Raw genomic sequence first — 23,682 nt, forward strand, 5'->3', positions numbered from 1 at the left:
TTTCTCTGTAGAATAAACTATAGGGACCATAATGAAGCAAACGGAGTTGAGGAAAATACAATATTTAAAAATGTCTTCTCAAGCTGGGGGGGTGTAGCTTAGCGGTAGAGTACCTCCTTAGTAGTTGGTAGGCCCAGGGTTCTGTCCCCAGCACCACAATAAATGAATGGATGACTTAATGAATGATTGAATAAAATTGAAATACCCCAAATGTGTGCTTTCTGTTCTCTGTGGTGAAGGTAGTACCTTATGACTAGATTATAAAGGCAAAGTTAAGTTAGGGATCATTTACAAAGCAAAATATCTTATTTTGAAGGTCTTTAAGAATCCCCATATATTGGGGCTGGAGAGAAGGCTCAGCAGTTAAGAACACTGACTGTTCTTGCAGAAGACCTGGGTTCAAATCCCAGCACCCACATGGCAGCTGACAACTGTCTGTAACTCCAGTTTCAGGGAATCTGACAGTCTCTTCTGTTCTCCTCAGGCATTGCACATGGGTACACTTACCTGATGCGGGCAATACATGCATAAACATAAAAAAAATAATAAATAAAATATTTTTTTTAAATCTCCATATAAAGATGTTAATTATCTAGTGCCATAATGACTTAAATATATTTAATCAATTGACCATATGTTTCCTTTTGTTTAGTTAGATTTCTGAGTTTGTTAATATTTTGTTCTCTGGGTCACATGGACATTACAAACCAATGGAGCCAAATGGCTTCTTTCTTGATCCCAGAAGGGATCATGCTCTGACTTCTCATTATTTGGTTCCCTTTCAGCTGAACCTACTTACTTGTATTTGCATGATACCTAGTTAATTCTTTGTGCAGAATTGGTCTGCTTATGTGTTTTTTCTCCCTAAGTCAAGGTAACAAAGCAAATAAATGAGTGTGGTTTTGGCTGCAATGTTTTAGAATCCTGACAGAGGGTCACACCTGTTAAATTACCTACTGCAGTGCTAATTGCCATGTGGGAGCTTGTTTTAAATGCAAGGGATGCTTTCAGTCTTAAACCCTTTTTCAGGCTTGGGCATTGAACCCCCCTGGCTTGCTGCATGCTGGTCCAGTGCTCTGTCACTGACTGGGACCCCTGTTCTGCTGCTGTAACATGTTTTTAAAAGATTCAACTTAAGTGCAGTTTGGTAGTGAGAGCCTCAAAACTCTAATAGCCTGCATAAATTTAACATGTAAAGTTATTCTGCCTTGGGGCTGGAGAGATGGCTCAGAGGTTAAGAGCCCTGACTGCTCTTGCAGAGGACCCAGGTTTGATTCCCAGCACCCACATGGCAGCTATGAACCGTCCTTAACTCCAGTTCCAGGGGAATCCGACGCCCTCTTCTGACCTCCATGGCATTGCACGACACAGGTGCACTCCCATACATGCAGGCAATATACTCATACACATAAGAAAAAAATTTTTTAAAATTTAAAGTTATTGTGCCTTTTCATACTAGATGACAGAGGATTTTTCTTCAGATAAAATGAGTAGTCCTGTTATTTAGAGCTTATTCAAGGGAGAGGGAAAGAAAGGCAAAGTCAGAGCGATAAAAACTTCATCTTCATTTATAAAATGATGTTAAATTTAAAACTTCCTTTAAAAAATTTTAACTTTGAAAGTGCCATCTGTGTTAAGAGCATAGTTTTTCTTTGCTTATAACTAAGAGCTTTATACTTTTACAATTGTATAATAGTTTTTATTTAACCTATTTATCTCAAATTGTATGGTGCAACCTATACAATAAGTATACTAGATAAATCAGTAGTTCCCTGGTGTTTCCGTGGAAAGCAAAGCATGACCTCAGTGTTTGTCCCACTGTAACGTCAACCACAGTACTGGGAAGACCCTGCAGGTGATACTGAAAACTGCAGGATTCCCTGTCAAAAGTCCTTGAAAAGATGGAATGAGGTGGAATGAAAATCATGGATGTTATTTTGATTTAAAGCCTCATGTTTAGGATTAATAATATGCAAATTAAAGGTGGGTTTGGTCTAACAAAAACGAATTCTTGCTCCCAAAGAAATGATCCCTGTTTCTTACTGAAATTTGTTCCAAAGCATTTGATATATTTATTGGTATTGAATGCAGTTAAGTTTTTTTTTTTTTTTAGACAGGCTAAATTTGTGACTGTTGTGCATATTTGATGTTGAGTGTGCCAAAATGCATTCATTGTTCTACAAAATAGGAGCTATGTAATTTAAGCTTCAAACTCTAGATTACTGATTTGGAGTTTGGTGTATTCTTCTTTTACTAAGAGCCTGAGGTCATCATCAAGTTATTTCTTTGAAATTTCTGGTTTTATAATGTTGGCATTTATAGCTTTAAACTAGAGTACCATCATTTGTAGGTATTCTGTATATTAAACTCTTTTGCCTTTTCGTTTCAGTGATGAATTTAGGACCTTTTGATGTGTATTAAGAAAAGACTCTCTGCTCTGCTCAGCAAATGAGCAGTGATTAACCTGAGGACAATGTCTTATGTTCCCACATCCAAGTCTCTGTTCAAACTCCTCTCTGCTTTTAATGGCACAGTTAGTCCTTTCCCTAGTCTGTGGCCTCTGTGACCACCAGTAAAGCCTTGTTTGGTTGCTTCTACTGCCCACCATTTCCTTTTCCTTGAGTGTACCAGGGCAAATAGGAAGTTACCAGAAAAATAGCCTTGAAACTTAAAATCTTTCTTAATATTTTCTCTCAAAGTTGATAAATTTTAATAACATTTGGATTTCTGTCTCCCACTCTTGTCAGAGCCAGTTAAACTATACCGTATTATGCACACTATTGCCTAAACAGTCTTCCTGAAATTTCCATTAAGTTTTTTATTTTTTATTGAAGTTTTACAAATTTTATACAATATATTTTGATCATATTTAGATCCCCTCCCATATCTGAACCCCCCCTTTCTAGCCCCCCACCAAATTTCTGTACTTTAATATGAGAGAGAGAGTCAGGTTTGTGTTCCCAAAAGCCCTTCAGAGTGGGTCCATCCACTGAGTCTCACCCTCAAACAAGACCGCATCTCCCCTTCTCAGCAGCCATCAGTTACCAACAGTTCCTCAGCTAGGATTGGCCATTTCTTACCCACTTCCCCATGTCTATACTAGGATTTGGTCTGATTTGAACTTACATGGTACTTTTTCATGCTGTCACCATTGCCATGAGTTCGTATAAGTAACTGCCCAGCTTTCTGGAAAACTCTTTTATCTCCTTGTGGTCATCACCACTTCTGGCTCTTAAAATCTTTCTGCCCCATCTTCTGCAAAGGTTCCTGAGCCTTGGGAGACAGAGGTTTGATATAGGTGTCCTGTTCAGGGATATAGGCAATCTCTTATTCTCTGCACAATGGCCAGTTGTCGGTCTCTATATTAATCACCATCTGCTGTATAAGGAAGCTTCTCTGGTGAGAGCTGAGAGATGCATTAATCAAGGCAGGTCTGAGAAAGCTCCCAGATCTGGGGATCCATATGGGTCCTAACAGAGCAGAGATAGTGGGCACCTCCATTAAGTTTTTGAGCTGAGAGTGAAAAGCACACCCTTTCTAGGTCGGCAGACACTCGGTATGTGGGCCATGCTGAAACAACTGCAGTGCTTGTAGGTTTCTGCTTTCTGCTCACAGTGTCTTTGACATGTAATGTACTTTTTCCTAACCATAAAAATGTCAGTTATTTTAAGGTCTTACAAGATCTCTGTGAAATCTGTCCTGCTGTCCCTAACTAAAGTCTCTTCTTTATGTACCTAGTTCATACCCCTGACTAAATTCTATACCCCTGGTCCATACCCTGACTAGAGTCTCTTCTCTGTATCTCTGCTTCATACCCTGACCAGAGTCTTTTCTCTATACCCCTGGTTCATACCCTGACCAGAGTCTCTTCTTTATACTCCTGGTTCATAACCTGACCAGAGTCTCTTCTCTGTACCCCTGGTTTATACCCTGACAGAGTCTCTTCTCTTATACCCCTGGTTCATACTCTGACCAGAGTCCCTTCTCTATACCCCTGGTTCATACCCTGACTAGAGTGTATTCTCTGTGCCCCTGGTTTATACTATTCATTGAACTGGAATGTGATTTCTGTGATATCTGAAAAGATGAAATTGTTTTCCCAGTGAGATTTATAATATTGTATGCCTCTATCCCCTTTAACATTTAGTAGAGCTCACCACATAAAGTAAGTGGTCAAATACTCAATAATTGCTTATCCATAGAAGTTATATATAAAACTTCTTACTCTTTTTTCTACCCAAGAATGGATAAACTGTGTAGCTTTCTTCAACTCTTTACTGAGCCCAGGACTCACTCATTTCTGCATCCCTCCATTCTGGAGTAGAGTCACAGGAGAGCAACTGCAGACTTCTGCATGGATTGCATGTGCTTTGGAAAAGAAATTTAAACTCTTAACTGAACTTTTAAAACTCAGGCTTTGCCAGGTGTCATGAGGTAGGAGGATCACCATGAGTTCTGAGCCAGCCTGTGTATATAGTGAATTCCAGACAAGTCTAGTCCTAAAGGATACCCTGTCTCTAAAAAACAAGGGAAAAGCAAAGCAAAAATAAAGTTTGTATTTGTCTTAATTAGTACAGTATTTTCAAACTTTGGACTAATTTTATTGAGCTACACACATATCTTTGTTTATTTTTAGACATACAGACATATAAAACACTGAAATTTCATGCTGTGGCCAAATAGACTCCTTAAGCATATATATGTAAAACTAATGAAAATGTAGGCTTTAGATGCTACAGTGTTGTCTTTTAAAATAATAGGTGGCAGAAAGTGGTGGCTGTGGTGGCACAGGGGATGATACTGATTTGTTTAGCATCACTCCCTGTTCATAGACATTTTGGTGATTTTTAGGTGTTACCTAATGAGTGCTCTGACTTTTGAGAGACTTACAAAACTAAAAAGCATGGTATTTCTTTACTAGAAACATCTGAGTTATAACTTTGAATATATAGTAAAGTATTGATTGAATTAATGGACAGCTTTCTTCATACAACTAAATATTAAAGCAGGGATTCTTAAACAGTTTGCATCCTTTGAATAATTTCACCCAAATAATTTTTATGTGACCCCAGGCAGATGGGTTTATAAAATAGATATATAAATTAAGCATTTACTGATAATGAATAAACTTAAAACAATTCCTTGGCCGGGCGTGGTGGTGCACACCTTTAATCCCAGCACTCGGGAGGCAGAGGCAGGCGGATCTCTGTGAGTTCAAGGCCAGCCTGGTCTACATAGTGAGTTCAAGGACAGCTGGGACTACAGGGAGACCCTGTCTCAAAAAGACCGAAAAAAAAAAAAGTTCCTTGGTAAACATAATTTTATTTTCTATTTAAGATGAAAGTAAATTCTCATGCTAATGAGATGAATGTGCTTGTTTATTTTTTCATAAAAATTAAATCCTGGCTGAATATTTGATACTGCAGGTCAGTAGAGCATAGTCAACATTTTTCAGAATTGATCGATGTTTTGATTTTAGAATCAGTGCTGAGAATGCCATTCACATAAATACACAATACAGAATGGCAAAAGTATGTTTAGGATGACTTCATAAAGTGTTGGACATTCTGTTCTGATCCCAAACCAGTATTCATTGAATGATTTTTTTTTAATGAAAACTCAGCAACACAGATAGCAATCTTAAAATTAAACACTCTACGGACTGGAGAGATGGTTCAGCAGATAAGAGCACTAGCTGTTGTTACAGAAGACTTGGGTTCAAATCCCAGCACCCATATGGCAGCTAAGAACAGTCTGTAACTTAAGTTCTAGGGGATCCCACACCCTCTTCTATCCTCTACAGGCATCGCACACAGGCATGATACTTATATACATAAAAATAAAAAAATTAAAAATCAAACACTCTAATACAGTGTGACCCAAAGATATACTCATTTAATACATGCTGAGGAATGGTAGTAGGAAAATATTTAAAAGTTTTTATTTTCTGTAATTGAGCTATTATGCTTCTGTAAGAGCAGAAAACTGTGTGTGTACAGTAGGAACATGGCAATTCATATGGTAGTGTCCAGTCTGCACTAAGGTGTTTCAGGCCGCATTGATTGGCCTTGCATGGTGTGATGGCATGTGCAATGCACATGCTGTGTGTTCAGAACTAAGGCTGCAGTGAAGTTGTACTATGTAACTTGGACAAGCACCTCCAGGAACACCTTGGATCCATTATGTGTTTGATCTTGAATTACTTTTTGATCATTGTGTGTTTGGAAACCTTTTATCATTGCCAAAATTTTCACAACTCCCACATGGAATATGCGACCCTCTGTGGTGTCCCAGCCTAGCATAAGAAGCTGTGAGCAAAGCTGTGTCTCAATAATTTCTTCTTGTGTTGAGTCAAGAAAATTTTCAGAGCTTCTCTTGCAGCATATGTGTGTGTGTGTGTGTGTGTGTGTGTGTGTGTGTGTGTGTGTTGTATTGTAAATTGACAGGGGAGGGAGCATTCTATCACCTAAAACAATGAAGGCTTGTGTTCAGTGTTGCTCTACATGCACTCTTGCAACAGACAATCCTACGAAGAACTGGTAAATCTGGTACCAGGGGTGAAAGAAATAGATGTGATGCCCAGGAAATCTCAGGGAATCACCTTTTTCATAGATCTATCTTTCTCTGACTTTATGAATTATATTTTTGCATTTTCTAAGGATTATTATCTATTTGAACATTTGAGATTTAGCATTCTGGTTAAAAAGGTGAAACTTCCTAATTATATCTTTTCCAAAGTTTCTTTCTTGATTACAGTAAATGAAGCATGTCTTTTTCTTAGGAGTTTTGATTGTATTGCTGTGTGACTTTGGGGAAATAATGGCTGTTTTCTGGATCTGTTTGTTTATAAGAAGATGACATACTGTTTTACAAGTATATTAGAGTATATTAAATGATATGGAAGCATGTGAACACATTATCGGTCACATGATACTGTCACACCTGCTCAGCATGGGGCAGCTTCCGTGTTGCAGATGTGCTAGCAGTAGTCATTCTGTGTGTTCATGGCTCTGTGTATCTCAGAAGGACTTTTCAGTTTTGTGTCTGCATTGAAAATGAAGTTACAGCGGTGATGATTGTAATCATTAGAGCGAACACATTTAGAATTGCCTCTCTTACACTGAGAACCTTGCTTTGTAATTTCTTTTGGCTGAGGAATTTTTCTTTGATTTTCAGACTGAGTACGTGAATGCTTCCACATCTATGTTCTATATTTAATCACTACTTCTGTGAGTTTTATTAAACCACATAAGAAATGTAGTTGTTATTTTCCACTTTGGAAATAATTCCTGTTGTACATCAGGCTTCTCAGATTAGCCCTGTGTGTCATGAACCTGTTCAGACCTTTTAACCTGATGCAGTTGCTTATTTCTGTTGTGGAAATCTAGTTATTTATGCAACGTACTTCACACACACACACACACATGCACACACATGCACGCACGCACACATGCACATATCCCATCAAGTATTATCTTATCAATTCCTTAAGAAAAGAATTATCCCTTTGTGTCTCCGTAGCACCTAGGGCAGAACTCTGTTAGTCTCTGAATAGCTTAAAATGGTATGCCTATTGAAGATTTGGGATGATTGAAACTTTCAAATGGAATGGAATATCCTGTTCCTATGATAACAAACTGGAGGTTGGTATAATTAACTCAGAGATAGTAGTTTTGATCGAGCTCAGGCTTTTATTTCTGAAGTCAGTTTCTTTTGATTTAATAATACACTCATAGTCTGTCTTACATAGTACATTGGTATATGCCAGTTATTAAATGGATGCATGTGTATTTATCTGTGTGTGTGAGGAGGGTGGGGATTATTCGTAGAACCTGAGATTTGGAGTCTTTGAGTTATCTAGATAGATGCACTTAAAGCATGGTGATACACACCTTTAACCCCAGCACTCAGGAGGCAGAGGCAGGTGGATCTTTGTGAGATTGAGGTCAGTCTGGCCTATATAGCAAGTTCCAGGTCAGCTGGGACTACTGGGAGACCCTGTCTCAAAAAGATCAAAAAAAGAAAAAAAGAATGGAAACAAATTTTAATTAGAGGTGATTTTTAATACGATGCTTCAAAACAGCTTGTACAACTGAATAATAATAAAGACTAATAATGACCAGAAATCATATATGATTGACAGATCTCCAAAGAATAGTTATCACCCTGGGAAGAAAAGAGTCTAAATTGGTACAGAAAAGGAACTAAGGCATTTTTGTACTGTAATTTTAAGTGGATAGCTATATTTTGTTTCTTCAATACCAAAATGGTGTTTTCAATCAAGGCCTGTCTCTGTAGTATAACCTCCAATTTCCCTTATGGTATGTAGCATGCGAGTAGTTGATGACTTAATGGGTACTTTGTAAATATAAATGATACTGTTCGTGTATTTCCAAACTTTGTAACTAGTTCTTAGTGAAGGCAGTGTTTGATAATATTTAAATTTTTAACTTCATAAATTATTACATCATTGAATAAATACCATCTTAATCATATGTTTGGGTTAAAGGATAATTGAAGGAACTTTTGAGGAAGGGATTGAAATTTAGTTAAACCTATTGTCTAAAGAAGCTAGAATTTTTTTAAATATTTTTAAATTTTTTTTCCAGCACACATACTCAATAACAGTTTCCAGAGCAAAGATAAATCTCTTTCAAAAGTGGCTATAAAATTTTTAGGTTCGCTGTTGAATTAATAGTTATACAATATTTAATTCAGTATAAGCCCTGTAAGACATTGTTTCTTACCGAAAGACTCATTGTTTTTGCTACTAACACTGAAATGTTGGCGCATGTGTCTCTCATCTGTATGTATCTGAATATTACTAGTCATAATCAGTTGCATTCGGATCCTTGGCACCTGTGTATGTCTATAAAGTCATTGAGTAGATTTCAATGGTTTATCACCTCTACTAATTAATGTGACATAAAGTTTTATGAAGCTAGAATTTTTAAGGAATTTTAGTTTTTGGTCATAGCATTTCTTCTCAAACATATTGTGACTAGATAAAAGGAGGGAGCCTGTAGGGACTTTCTTTCCAGTTTAGTATCTTATTCATTAACAGCTGGTGGCATGAGAACAACTTAATAAAGTTTGGGTAATTTAGTTTTCAGTTTAAATTCTCAACTGGCAATTGGCCGAAAACTCCATCTGAAGACGTGAACATCCAAATGTCAGTTTGTGATTTGGCTACTGTATACCTGACATAGGAAGGCACTGTCAAGAATAAAGGAGTGACTAGCTATCAAAAGGAGACCAATGGTAAGCGTTTTCACTTAACTTATATGTTTTTTATATATATATATATAAATCATACCAGCTTATTTAAAATAAAGTTTTACTTTGTTTTTTACTCTAGGACATAATGACAACTGTGTAAGTTTTATATGTCCCACTTTTAATAAAGAATTGGTAAACAAGAGATTTTATATGTGTATTGTTAAGAAAATAGCGAAAAAAGTGTGAAAAAATCAGTTAATCTAGTTCATGTCCAGTTTAACAATTTTTTGTAGTTCTACTGCAACATTATATTTAAAATAGCATATTGTAAATGCTGCTTGAATGAAGTGTGTACATACATGCACTTCAGCCATGGTGGCACATGACTTTAATCCCAGCACTCGGGTGGATCTCTGAGATGGAGGTCAGGCTGGTCTACGTAGCAAGTTCCAGGTCAGCTGGGGCTGCAGGAGAGCATCTCAAAAAGATCAAAAAAAGAAAAGAAAGGAAAGGAAGGTCTCAGAATAGTCACACCAAACTTAATCTGTTTATTCAGTTTTATAGGTGTCTCTCAAAGTATATGTCATAAGTTTTGCAGTGGTCTACTGAATAATGTTTTCTTTCTTACTTCCATAGTAAAATAATAGGAGCAAAGAAAAAGCTTAATAACTGAATAAAATCCATTTAGTTTAAGATTAGACCTTTCAAAATGCTGCCATAGTAGTCAGCTATGGTGATGTGCATCTATAATCCCAGCAAACTGCAGGCTGAGGCAGGAGAATCAAGAGTTTGAGATCACTCTGGGCTATGTGACAAGATTTTGTAAAAACAAAACAAACAAAAAAACTTCTGTGCAGTTATGCCTTTGTATAAGACATTAATTTTAAAGGTAAGGTCCTTCTATAACCAAATAAAGTACCAGATTTTGGTGATTAAAAATCAAACATCTCTCCCTTGTGTTTTATATGTTTGCACTAAAAATATAATCCCTAATTTTCCTCATTTTATATGCTTGAAAATGATATTAAAGTTAGATTTTTCTGCAGAATATACATATATATATAATATCTACCTATCTCTTTATGTAGACATCCATGTCCTGTCAAGTTCAGGATTACTTTGATTAATGTTGGATAGGAGTAAAAGTTATGGGCTAAAGCTGACATTCTCAAAGCTTGTTTTACTGTTTCTATGGTCTAGTAACTTTATGATCAATAGATAATAGCTGATGAAGACTGTCATATAATACTGAGTATAATCTGACCATTCTGTTATCAAAACCATGAGTTTTGATACTGAAATAATTTGAATAATTTTTCTTGCTTAATTAGAGATGTGAAAATGATATTAAATTGAATCTTGACATGATTTTAGCTGTTTTCCACAGCATAATGACAGATATATCAGAAATTCCACTTGTGGCAAACACCTACCCCAGCATCTCTCTCATGTAATCATTCACATGTTGACAGTGAGTGAAGTACTCTCGATAGCAGTGTCCACCCTCCGTACCTATGTGAACTGCAGCTGTAGCCCATGTTATAAAAAGGGCAAAGTTGCTGTGAGAATGAAAGCAATGTGGACAGTGTATCAAAAAACAGGTTTTGAAGAGTGAAGTGATAACTTATTTTGGAACTTTTAAGTATATAATTCTACTAATTGAACATCTGTTAAGTAAAACCTTGGAAAGACTAAATTCTGACCATGGAGAAATATGTTTTTATGCTACTATTGTATTTTTCTAAATTTCTCAAGCATTTACAACAGATTTGACAAAGCAGAATTCCTATGTGAGAATTTCATTTATAGGAGAGCTCTTAAGGATCCTTTAACATTTCAGGAGTGATGCCATGAAGGCAGACCCTGATTTCTTCCACTTATGTGAAGTTGTTACATGCATTTTTAATGGTAGTATGATCTCTTAATCAGTTTTATCCCTTTAAGGGAAAAAGAATGTTAAATTTATGTTTCTTACATGCTTGTTTTAAGGTATATACATTTATTAAATTATGAAAACTAAAACATTAGGTAATTTAAAGAAAGCACTTGTAGTGTTTGAAAGTAATCAAGTTCATGACCTTCATATGTTAGATCTGTGAATGTTTTTATAAAAACTCCAGTCAGACTAGGTTTAATTTTTATCATGTATTAATAGTGTGCATGTTACTGGCACTGAATGTGGTATTTCAACATGTACACACAGGGTGATCAACTTAGGGGAGTAGCAATTGACTTTTATCATTTATTTTTTAAATTTTTATTATTTTTATTTAATGTATATGAGTATATTACCTGCATATATGTAAGTGCAACTGTGTCCTACAATGTCCATAGAGAGCAGAAGAGGGTGTTCGGTCCCCAGGAACTGGAGTTATGGACAGTTGTTAGCTGCCATGTAGGTGCAGGGAACCAAATTCAGGTCCTCTGGAAGAGCAGCCAGGCCTTTTAACCATTGAGCCATCTCTCCAGCATGCTCTCCCCTCCTTTTGGTCTTTTTGGGAAAGTGTCTCCCTGTAGTCCCAGCAGGCCTGGAACTCACCGTCCAGATTGGTCTCTATCTCACAGAGATCCACCTGCCACTGTCTCCTAAGCACTGGAATTAAAAACATGGGCCACCACATCCAAGACCTCTTACCACTTCTTTATCTTGGGAACATTCAAGCTGTTTTCTCCTGGCTCTACATAAAATGTGCACTACATTATTGTGAACCAATTACCACATACCTGAAACTAAAGTCAGAAAAGTTCACATTTTAGTACTAAGGGTCTCTCCCGAATTGATTCCTGAAATAAGTAAACTACTTACAAAAATGCAAATGTTTTTCAAATGGTAAAATCCAAATTAAGTAGCATTCTAACCTTTTCCTCAAAATTATGTTGAATTTTCTCTGTGTGAATCTGTCTCTGGATACACTCAAAGGTCACCAAGCCCACTTTTTAGCATTATGTTTTCAGAACCTCAGCACAAAGCTGTAAGACAGTTCCACTCATTAGTGGGGAGGATGTCTTCTCCCGGCTTCCCTAATGGGAGTCTTGTAAAAATGAAAGCATGGCTTGCTGTGCAGCATGCCTTGTGTTCATAGCAGTTTTCTTTGACCACTCCTTTTAGTGATTCAGGATGTCAGGTGGAGAGTCTAGCTACATGAAGGACTAAGAGTGTGGTGAGGGTGAACATGATCCAACTCTATTTTGTGCATCTATAACAATCTCACAATGAAACCCATTACTTTGCACAGTTAAATATTGAAGTAAAATTGTTTTAAAAAAACACAGTTGCATAAATATCACAGATGAAGGATGATGGATAGCATTTCTTTTATTGAAATGCTTATTAATGACTTCCTAAAGTAAATGAGAGACTGTCAGTTTTTAACTGTGTCTCTAGGATAGCAAATACAGTGTATGCTTTTGCTTTTGTCTAAAACTTGGGACCTACTACTATCAGAAGCAGCAAGTTGGAATAAAAAATGACGTGAAATTGGTTGTTTAAATATGTTACTGATATAAATTACAAGGATTTATCTGAAAGTTGTGTTTTATCTTTAATATTAATATACTGATGATAAATTTAATATACTGATAACTGTGAGAATGTTAAATTTTATGTGAAGTAGATGTTACCAGAAATATTAAACTGCTGCTTATGGTAGAATCTTTGCTAAGTAAACTTAAGATATTGAAGAATAAATCCCATTTATTCATTCAGTAAATGCTTACTGACATCTGCTATGTGTTGGACATTACACGTGACATTGAAGGCTCAGGAGAAGGACTGATGTGGTGCTTAGGTTGTAGTCTAATATAGAACATAGACATTAAACAAATAGTTACAACCCAATACCTGTGACTTTATAAACACAAAGTCCTTTCTCTGGGTTTGTTTTGCATTGTTTTTGTTTTTGTTTTGAGACAGGGTCTCCCTATAGCCCCTGTAGGCCTGGAACTGCCTATGTAGATCAGACTGGCCTCAGTCTCACAGATATCACAGAGGTCTGCCTGCCTCTGCCTTCAGAGTGCTGGAAAGCATATCCCACCATATATGGCTACAAAGTCCTTTCTTAAAGATACCTTAGAAGTTGATCCTTTAATATGCTAATAATTTAATCAGTTTACCTTCCTCATGAACTAGGTTTTTAAACATAAAAATTGAACAGGAAGTCCTTTAAAATGTATTTTTGAAAGCAAAGAAGTATTATTACTTGTATTTAATATGAAAAGCTGTTGGGAACAATCTTTAAGTTACTGAAACACTAAGAAATGTGATTGTAGGCAGAACAGACCCATAATATGCCTGTAGTATGTTTTATACATTAGACAAGTTGTTTGATAAAATGATGCCAGGCAGTTTTGCATTCAGCATTTTCAAATTGCAGTTAAGAAGTTGATCCCTAGGTCAAACTAGTTGGATTTGAGACTAACTCGCACACTTAGAAGGTTGGAAGTCTTAAAATACTTCCTGTGTTTCAGTTTCCTCTCTCTACAGTGGGCTAAGAGTACATACCTTGCAGAAAATTAGTCAATATGTATTAAAGGCTTGGAATTGTATCTTGTACATAGAAAGTGCTTAGTATGGATCCATGTGTTATGGTTCACAATAGTAACAGTGATAATAACAATTGTATCATCAAAAATGTCCTGCCTGGACTTGGGATGTAGCTCATTGATAGAATACTTGCCTAGCATGCACAAAGCTCTGGGTTCAATCCCCAGCACTGGGAAAAAAAATGTCCTGTCTGATTTACAAAGTTGAGCCACTTGAAATGACAGAATTGATGCTTTTATATGGTATGTATGTATGTGTATGCATGAGCCATTTACTACCTGTTACCATTATTGCTGTAAAATAAGCCAGTGACATTGTCCCCTAGTCTTTGGGACCTCTTTAGCTGTAGCTCAGCAGCCACTCAAAGGCCTCCATAATTGCATCTTGAGGACCAAGGTGACCTCAGTATTTAAACATTTTTTCTGCCCTAACCTTTATGAAACTGATTCTTATTCCCATCTAAGAAAGGAGATAGCAAACATCTGTTACTTACCTCATGGAAGATAAACCCAAACCAAAATATAGTAAGTATGGGAATGAAAAGCCTACGTTGAATATTTTTCTTCCTGCAGAAACACCAACAATGGACCTTATCAGCAGTAGGTCTAAATTATACTATGGATCTATAAACCTAAAAGTATTCAGTGCTACTTGTTATTTTACATATTAGAAAACAAAATGTTCTCTTAAGATAGTCCTGTATCATGTGAAAATTTATGTTTAAAATTGTAAAGCTTTGTATAAATCAGTGTCTTGTAGTTTGATGTCCTACTTAAAATGATTTTTCTGAGTAATGCATTTTGTTGAAAATCAGTTTCAGGATGAAATTTAAGAAGACATTTCCTTTGAGCTGTGATTCTACAGCCTTGAAGTCTACATGTAAAAAAGAGAAAGTGTGTCTGTCTGTCTGTCTGTCTATCTATCTATCTATCTATCTATCTATCATCTATATTTACACATATATGTGTGTATATATGTATATATATTCAATTTAAATGTTAAATGCAAATATTTTTAGATAAGGATTTAAATTAAACCTAAATAGGTACTTTATGACCTAGTGTTTCTTTTGTTTTTTGGTATAGAACTATTTCTTTGTAAGATGCTAAGTGAGAGAAAGGCATTTGACTACTGCAAATATAATCTCCCACTGCTACTGCTAGTTCTAATATAGTCAGTTAGCAAGCATCTGCTGGAAACTTACTAACACTTGCTACTAATGTCATGCATGGTAGCCTAAAAGATCTATGCTCTTACTCTTTCTAGGCATTACAAAGAATACAAACATTTAAAGAATCTTTGGCTTGAATCACAAACTTTGAGATCTGGTTTCTGCCCTGCCACTAATAAATAGAGATCTTAAGTGTATGAATCTACTAAAATTATTAGACCCCCTTAGTATCTCACATATCACTGTATATTTTTCTCTTGTGCATATATGTTGGCATCCAAAATTCTCCATATTAAAATGAAAAGTTACAAAGTTACCATTTTTTTAATTTCCAGATTTACTTAATACAGAATTTTATTTTGAAAAATATACTGCATTTGTGCTGTCAGATGAAAGTATGTGCTCAAGCTTTACATATGTTATTTCAGAGCTTCCTAAATATCCTAACATGAATATCCTAACATTATCCACACTTCTTAACCTTATGGCTCTGAGCTGTTGGCTGAGATCAAGTATAGTGTTTTTTTTTTAAGTTTTTTTTTTTAAATTACAACATAGAATAAGTAGATTTAATAAATGTTTATAGCATATTTCATCCAACAGCTGTGGAATATACATTCTTTTCAGCAGTCCAGGTAACTTTTTCTAAAATAAATCATATTTTTTTATTCTTATTCTTTTATGAAGTTAGTTAAAAATTAATGAACAAGAAATTAAAGAGTGCGCTGCAATTAAGTTAGAATATTCTAACTGGAAAACAATTATCCTATATTAATTATAACCTATAATTTGATCATAACATTTTTATATATACAGTGCATTTTGAGAATACCCCCAATTACCTTCTCTTTCCTGCTTCTTACTCTTGCTGATCCTCTTCCTCTTCCTACCTAGTCCCCTTTCCATTTTTATGTCTTTGTATATGTGACCCAGCAATTAGGGTTTAATTAGAATACCTTATAAGACATTTTACGGGAGCATGCACAATTTCATTGACTATATACCACTGAACAAAATGTCTCTTTCCCCTAGCAATCACTAACTGTCGATAAATCCTTAGGGAGGGCTGGGAGCCTTGAGAGCCTCTCACTGAACTGTTTTTTTTTTTAACTTTTAAAAAATTTATTGAGAATTTCATATGTGCCTATAAGGTGTTTTGATCAAATCTATGCTCACTCCCTCCCCTTCAACTCCTCCCATATCTCCCCATCACTTTTTCTGAACAACTTTGTATACTCTTTTTTTTTTTTTTTTTTTAATGATGCTTTTTTGCTACTCTGGCATTCCCGTTGCTGAAGAGGTAACCCTGAAATCTTTAAGGGATTAAATAAGAGCTCCCAAGTACTATTGACATTTTTGGCTTTTGGAACAGAGTATGTTGCTAAGAAGCCCAAGGACATTTTGAATTTTAGCCTCTAAACTGGCTGCTTTTCTTTGGGGTCTTTTTACCCTAACTGCCTAGCCAATTCCTACCTCCTATTCTTATCACACCATCCCCTGAAGAAGTTACCCAAATTTCCAGTGGGGAATTAGGATGCAGACTGCTCTGGCTTCTTCCATGCTGAACAGAGACGTAGGATGAGGCAATTGGGGCACCCCTTCAGTGGGTCTATCTAAAAGACTCCCAAACTGCATAACTCTTAACTGTTGGGAGAAAAGAAAATCGTTGACTGGTGCCCAGGAAATGTGAAGAAGTAAAGGCAAGAGTAGTTAGCATTATAAGCTCTAGACAGGGAACCAGAAAAAAGTCAAAACAGAAAATTTCAAATGTTCATATCAGAGTCCATTGGAATTTCTTGATGAGAGCTTCCAAAAGCATCCCTCCATGGGGTTCCTCCTCATTTTCCTTTTGTCTACTAAGGCTGGACTGGAGAGTGCTGGACTCAGAATTTGTTTTCAGGCACTTTGATAGCCTACAAACTCAGCGAGGGTTGGGGCTGTCATGGAGACAGGTGGGATCTTGTGTAGGTCATGTGAATGTAATCACAGCTGCTGAGAATCAGGAGTATGATGCCAATGTCATGCCTGCAAAACAACCTTCCACAACACTCTACCCCATCCTCTGGCTTTTATGTTCTTTCTTCCTCCTCTTCCATGATGTTCCCTGAGCTGTGGAGGAGGAGGATATAGATGTTCCCTTTGGGGCTAAGGAGTTAGTAGCCACTTATTAACACTTTGCCTAATTATACAGCTCTTCAGTAACCACTGCACATGTAAAAAGAAACTTCTCTGAACAAAGCTGACAGTGGCACTAATGTGTGGGCATAAACATGTGTAAAAGGCAGTTTAACTGGAGCATCACAACCATGTAGGAATACAAGAACAATAGCTTCCCCACCAGGGCCTGTATCCTCCTCTGCCGTGCGTGTTTAACCAGGTTTACAGTTACCAGAAATGAATTCCCTCTTGTGGAACAAGCCTCAAATTCAGTTAGAAAGTGCTTGGCTAACCCATGCCTCCCAAGCAGTCATTCCACTATTGCATAGGAGGTACATCTTTTCCTGGCAGATCAGTAGTATAAGCACAGGGTCTACAGCTGAGTGAGACCTGATGATAATTCTCCACCAGCAGCCTACACTCTACCATCCAACTATGGAAGCTAGCCAGCAGAGAGAAAGCTTCCAGCTCTGTCCCAGCTTGAGTTTTTCATGCCCTGCAAACAAAGCATGTGTGTCCTTACCAGTAGAGTCTTACCATTTATTTCTACTGGGAAACCAACAACAGGGGCATGAGCCTGTATTGTTTTGGGGTCTCCCTGATTATCAACTCCTAGGAAACTAAGCCACCCTTGGTGCCATGATTTTTTTAACTTACGGATTCTGGGAGCAGAGAAACACTGTTCAAACCTTTTTAAAAAAACAGCTTACAAAATAACAGGTTTTCTTGCAGCTTTTTCATATGTCCTTAGTTTTTGTTGATCCTTTTCTCTTACTCGTCTTCCTGCCACCCAAGCTCCACTTAAGTCTTCTACCCCAGATGCCTCCCATCTACTTTGATATCACATATATTCCACTGCCTTTCATCCTTTCTTAAAGCCTTTTTTCCCTTACTCGTGGAATCTTTTCTAGTTTCCTGACCTTTACATACTCCCTCACAAATATACATTATAAAAATTAAAGTCTGAAATACATATATGAGAGAGAACATATTTGCCTTACTGAATCTGTTATGCCACTTAATATTTTTCTGCAGCTTTATCTTTATTACTGAATAAAATTTCATTGTGTACGTGTACCACAATCCCATTACCCATTCATCAGTTAATGGACATCTAGGCTCATCCACTTCCCAGCTATTACAAATAGAGCAGCAATAAACATGGATGTGCAAGTGTCTCTGTGGTAGGATACAGAGTCCTTTGGGTATATGCCTAGGAATCTCTAGCTGGGTTATATAGTAATTCTGTTTTTAGGTTTCTGAGAAACCTCTGTGCTGATTTTCAGAGTGACTACCAGTTTGCACTTCCAGCAACAGTGTATAAAAGTTCTCTTTTTCCTACACCCTCCCCAGCATTTGTTGTTTTCTTGATCTTAGCCATTCTGACAGGAATGAGATGGAATCACAACATGGTTTTAATTTGCATATCTTTGATGACTAAGGTCCAAATGTAAAGTCTCATTAGTCTAATTTTCAGATTAATTTCCTTGTTCTGTGGCCCAAGATTCTTTTTTTTAAATAATAACTTGATAACAGGAACCAATTTTTTTCCACTTTTAGAGTAAATTTCTATAAATAATAATTTTTAATTTTAATATTTTTATTTTTTTATGAGACAGGGTCTCCCTGTAGCCCCAGAAGGCCTGGAATTTACTATGTAGACCAGGCTGGACTTGATGGCACAGAGATCTACCTGCTCTTCCTCCTGAGTGCTGGGATTAAAGGTGTGAGCTACCACACCCAACCCCTATAAATATATTTTAAATAGCAGCAATAGTCATTAAAACTCTGTTTATAACACTTTGGGGAAGTTCTAGTTTCTTAGTGTCATAATTTTAAGATTAATTTACTAATTAATTTTAAAAAGTAGACTATAGATGTGTGTATGGTGTGTGTATTTGTGTGTGTGTGTGTGTGCTTGTCTGCTTTACCAGATTATTTTGCTGAGCCATTTAAACGCCTTCTGCTATCTCTAAGGAGAAAGTCCATGGAGGCACCATTTCAAGCACTCTCACATAATCCAGCTGTGTATTAATATTGCAGACCTCTATGCTGATAAATCTAGATCACAGGAACTTTCGTTGTTTGAATGTGTATGCATGCACATACATTTGTATGCTATTTGTTATACCATAATCTATGTACTCTTTGCTAAATACTAATATTTAGGTATTATATGTACTGTTTATGATGTGTATATACACACATGTAGTAACCATCAGAAATTGCCATGCCTATTGATCTACTAAATGTTGATATAGGCATAATTAGAATAATTTCCCAGATTAAAAAATAGTTAAAGTGAGGGTTGGTGGCAGGAGGGTCAGGAGTTCAAACACATCTCCAGCTACATAATGAGTTTTAGGTCTACCTGGACTATATTACATCCTGTCTCAAACAAAAAACAAGTTAAGATAGATGACTTGTTTTTCCAGTTAATTATTTATTTAATAACCACATACGTAGAAGAAGCATTTCATTACAACAGCATTGACATATTCAATAACGGTTTTCTGAGCTAAGATGTATCTTTTTCAAAATTGGCTATAAATTTTTAGTTTTACAGTTGAATCATTAGTTATACCATATTGTTCTCAGTATAAACCCTATAAGACATAGAATTGAATGAGGTTTTAACCTTTAATAAAGATCTCCATTTCATTATTAAAATACACAGTTTCATACAGAAAAATTCATTTTCAATGCAGTTGACATTAAGATGTTTGCACATACATTTCTAATCCCTATATATCTGATTATTACTAGGGACAGTTGGTTACTTTCTGAGCTCCTTGACATCTGAGCATGGATATGAAGCTATCAGGTAGATTTCAATGGTAAAGAAGGTAGATTTAAAGTTTTTCACATCAAGATAGATGACTTTTAGAAGCCACTATATTTTAAATGTCAAAATGCAACAGAATTGAATGTAAACATTTTTGGAGAAAGAATAATACTAAATTATTAAATATAAAATAACTAGTATTAAATAAGGTTAACATATAGAAAAACAACATTTTTCTTTGTGAAATAATAATTAACACAGTAAAACTGAAGTCAAGGACCAACAAAAAATAACCTTTCCAATTGCCTTGGAAAGGATGACAGTCGAGAGTCCTATCTTACACTACAAACTATTCTTATTAAAGGGGGGCAAGTGATGGCTACTGACCTTGAGTAGAAATGCACGTGGCAGAATGGCATATGGAAGACTAGTTCAAACACACTCCTGCCATGTGTTTTACCCATTAGAAATGTATTTAAAGTTTTGAAAGTGTATAAAGCTAAATATCTGTTCAGTATGAACTATATTGATTGTTTATACAGTTGACTGCAAATCAATTTATTTTTCAAACTCTGTTTCCTAAAGTACTACTGAACTAGAGCAAATACACATATGCACAATAGTAGTATACACAAGACAAATTTAATTTAGAATGAATCTTTTAACGTGTGGACAAATCTGGACTGGAGAGATGGCTAAGTCAGTAAACTGCTTGCTGATTAGAATTTGAGTTGGATTCCCCAGCACCTACTCTAAAGCTGAGTGTGGTAGTATGCATCTATAACCCCAGAGCTGGGTAAGTGGAGAAAGGCTAATCCTTGGAACTTGCTTACCAAGTAGTCTAGAAAATTGTTGAGTTTCAGTTCAGTTCAGTGAGAGACCCTGTCTCGAAATAACTGAGGAACATAGCCTGCGTGGATGTCTCTGTCTGCCTCTCTCTCTGTCTCTCTCTCTCCTCTCTCTCTCTCTCTTTCTCTCTCTCTCTCTCACACACACACACATGCACATACATACACACAGAAAAAATCTATACTAGTCACACAGAGCATCTGTCCTGCGCACTGCATCATTACTTTGCATTGATTTAGCATGTTGCTCTGCAGTAGGATAGTAGCAGATAGTTTGATAGTTTATTTATGCTGCAGTATAGTTGGCTTAATAGATTATATTTCAGAAATCTAGATTTAAACACTATCATAGTGAAAATTTCACACATTCACATAAGAGAGTCTAGGGTAATCCTTACGCCCATACTCAGCTGCTAGCAACATTTGTATCATGTTTCTGTCTCCTTTTCTCCAGCTCTTTTGGAAGAACATCATAGATCTCAAGTCTTATCAGTCCTACATTCTTCAGTATCCATTTTACATGACCACAGTGCCTTTATCATATCCAGTGAAATGAACAGTAATTATAGCCTCATATCCATGAGCAGTTTCCCTTCCTTTTGACTACAAAATGTCATTTTTGGGTTATTCCTTCAGACACCAAACAAGATCCATATGGCATTTGATTATTAGGACTGTTTGGTAATTGAAATGGCTTCTCTTTCCTACCATTTCTCTACCTATTCACCTCACTCCTAGTCCGCCCTTGCCTGCCCTTCCGCCTTCTCTCTACCCCCTCCTATTCTCCTGTTATCCTTCTTCCCCCATCTCTCTCCCTCCTTCCCACTCCCCCCCCAAACCCCCCTCCCTTCTTGTTCATGACTTGTTAAAGAAACTAAGTAGACTTATTACAGTGTATTCCATATCCTGGATTTTTCTGTGGGATTCTAACTCTCAGTTGTTCTTTTAGCCTCTGGTTTCCTATCAATGAACAGTTGGCCCCCAAACAATTAGATTCAGATTCAGCTTTGGTTTGGGTATTGAGGTGGGGGGAGAAAGCAACACTCCTCATGCATGTGTAGTTCCTCAGCAGCCATCTCATTGGGGACCACAGTGCCTGCTTATCACAGACTCAGCATGCTAACACTGCACAGTAGTGTCAACCCAGGGCTCTCTTGAATTCTCTAACTACTTTTCTTCCATGGTTCCATCCACTGCTACCTATCCTCTATACTATTGTGTTTGAAAGATGGTACTTTTTTTTTTTTTTGGTCTTTTTGAGACAAGGTCTCCCTGTAGCCCCAGCTGACCTGGAACTCGCTATATAGACCAGGCTGGGCTCAGACTCACAGAGATCCACCTGCCTCTGCCTCCCAAGTGCTGGGATTAAAGGTGTGCACCACCACACCCGGCAAGATGGTAATATTTAATCTAACACTCCTTCTACATGTGTTAGAAATTCTTCCTTAAGAAGAACTTCCCCTCATTAACTAAGTCAAGCAAATGAAAAGCCATTGTGATTTACCAGAGTAATCACTTTATATGTGGTTGTGAGGACTTCTGTAAAATTGAGACATGTCTCACTTGGTTTTCATAAACATTGTCAGCATCAGAATAACTTTATATAGTCAGCATGCGCAGTGTTGTTTATATCATGTTGGAGACCTCTTCCCAGTTCTGTTGATTAATGTATTATATTCCTAGTGAACTGTGAGTAGTAAGTTGAACTTTGGGAAGCAGAATACCTCATTAAATCAACAAGCTGAACAGTCACCTGGACAGGAAAGTAGAGAAGTGGACAGGTCAGGAATGAGACAGTCATTTGTTGTTAGTTTTTTCATCGATTATCACTAATTTCATTTTTATTTAATACTGTTAATAAACAAAACCTCAAGAAGAAATGAAACTAAAATACTTCACTTTCATATCCAAAATATTTCTTTTCTACATTATGTAGAAAAGCCAAGGCATCTAGCTTCATAACAATTTATTTAAATAATAAAAATTAATGAAATGCAGGTAAACTATATCTTTCATACATGCTGAAGAATACTATAAAAAGGTCACACAGAGAACTATAACAAGCAAAATATAATACTTAGTAATACACTTGAGAAAGTTACTGGATTTTTAGGAAAACCCATAATATTTGAAAAAATTAAGATTCAAATAAATACAAAGAAGCTATTTCTAAATTGAGAATATTGGCAAATTACTTGACCAAAAGTAATTTATAGGTACTGGGTTTACTTCCACCTTGTAAAATTCCTCAAGGCTTTTCAGTAAGAGGAAGTGTAGCCTCCAAGTGCCTAAAGCAGTATGTGGATCAGGAGCAGGCATGGAAACCCAGTGCCACAAGAGCCTTCCACATCCCTGGGTCTTAAATACAGCCCTACAATCTCAGGCTTCCTGGTCGGTTAGAGTTAAGCTCCGCCCTTTATCCTGAGGCTCACTCACCTCCTGTGTCTGACTTGAAGCTGTACCTTTCCCTGCATGTCACTCTGGTTTCTGCCAGTGCCAAAACAGATGGGAAATTAGCCCCATTACTGGTTTCAAAATGTAGCATTTTGTGAGTTTAGACACTGGAAGTAGGTGAGAAACCAGCAAATTGTTTTCTTAGCGTGTAGCCTACATCCCTCCTACTCGAGCAATGCTCCTTTGGAAAGGGCCGTAGATACAGCAATGAGTAAGTGCTTAGTCCAGATTTCTGTTCCTGTTAGAAAGCCTCAGAGAGATGGCTTACTTTTGTGGCATCCTTTGCATCCCCTCAAAGGTTAGACCCGGCTTGTTAATTAAGTTGCTGCAAGGGTTTGCCTAGTCTGAGCTGCATACTAGTCAAGTACAGTGTTCCATGAACATGGGTCTAAGAAACATTGACTGGTTTAAAGCAGAGTATAATATTGCTCAGGGAAGATTTTTTTAAAGGAATTTAAAATGAATTATCAGTGTAAATAAGTAATTTATAATAAAAATAAGTAAT

The 23,682-nt window shown here is 36.6% G+C and overlaps 1 protein-coding gene across 4 annotated transcripts in view; it reads left to right on the forward strand.

The window, feature by feature from the left end:
* The window catches only part of Zeb1 (zinc finger E-box binding homeobox 1), a 214,798-nt gene that overhangs the window by 45,043 nt on the left and 146,073 nt on the right, over positions 1–23,682 (forward strand). The window contains exon 1 of one of the 4 annotated variants that reach the window (XM_029554771.1): positions 9,107–9,261. The exons of the other annotated variants lie outside the window; for them this stretch is intronic. The gene's annotated coding sequence lies outside the window, so the exon portion shown is untranslated. Of the gene's footprint in view, positions 1–9,106; positions 9,262–23,682 lie in introns of those variants that run through there. 4 annotated transcript variants of the gene reach the window in all.

Source organism: Nannospalax galili, unplaced genomic scaffold (assembly GCF_000622305.1).
Source record: "Nannospalax galili isolate Female #2095 unplaced genomic scaffold, S.galili_v1.0 scaffold43, whole genome shotgun sequence".
NCBI classification, from domain to species: Eukaryota; Metazoa; Chordata; class Mammalia; order Rodentia; family Spalacidae; genus Nannospalax; species Nannospalax galili.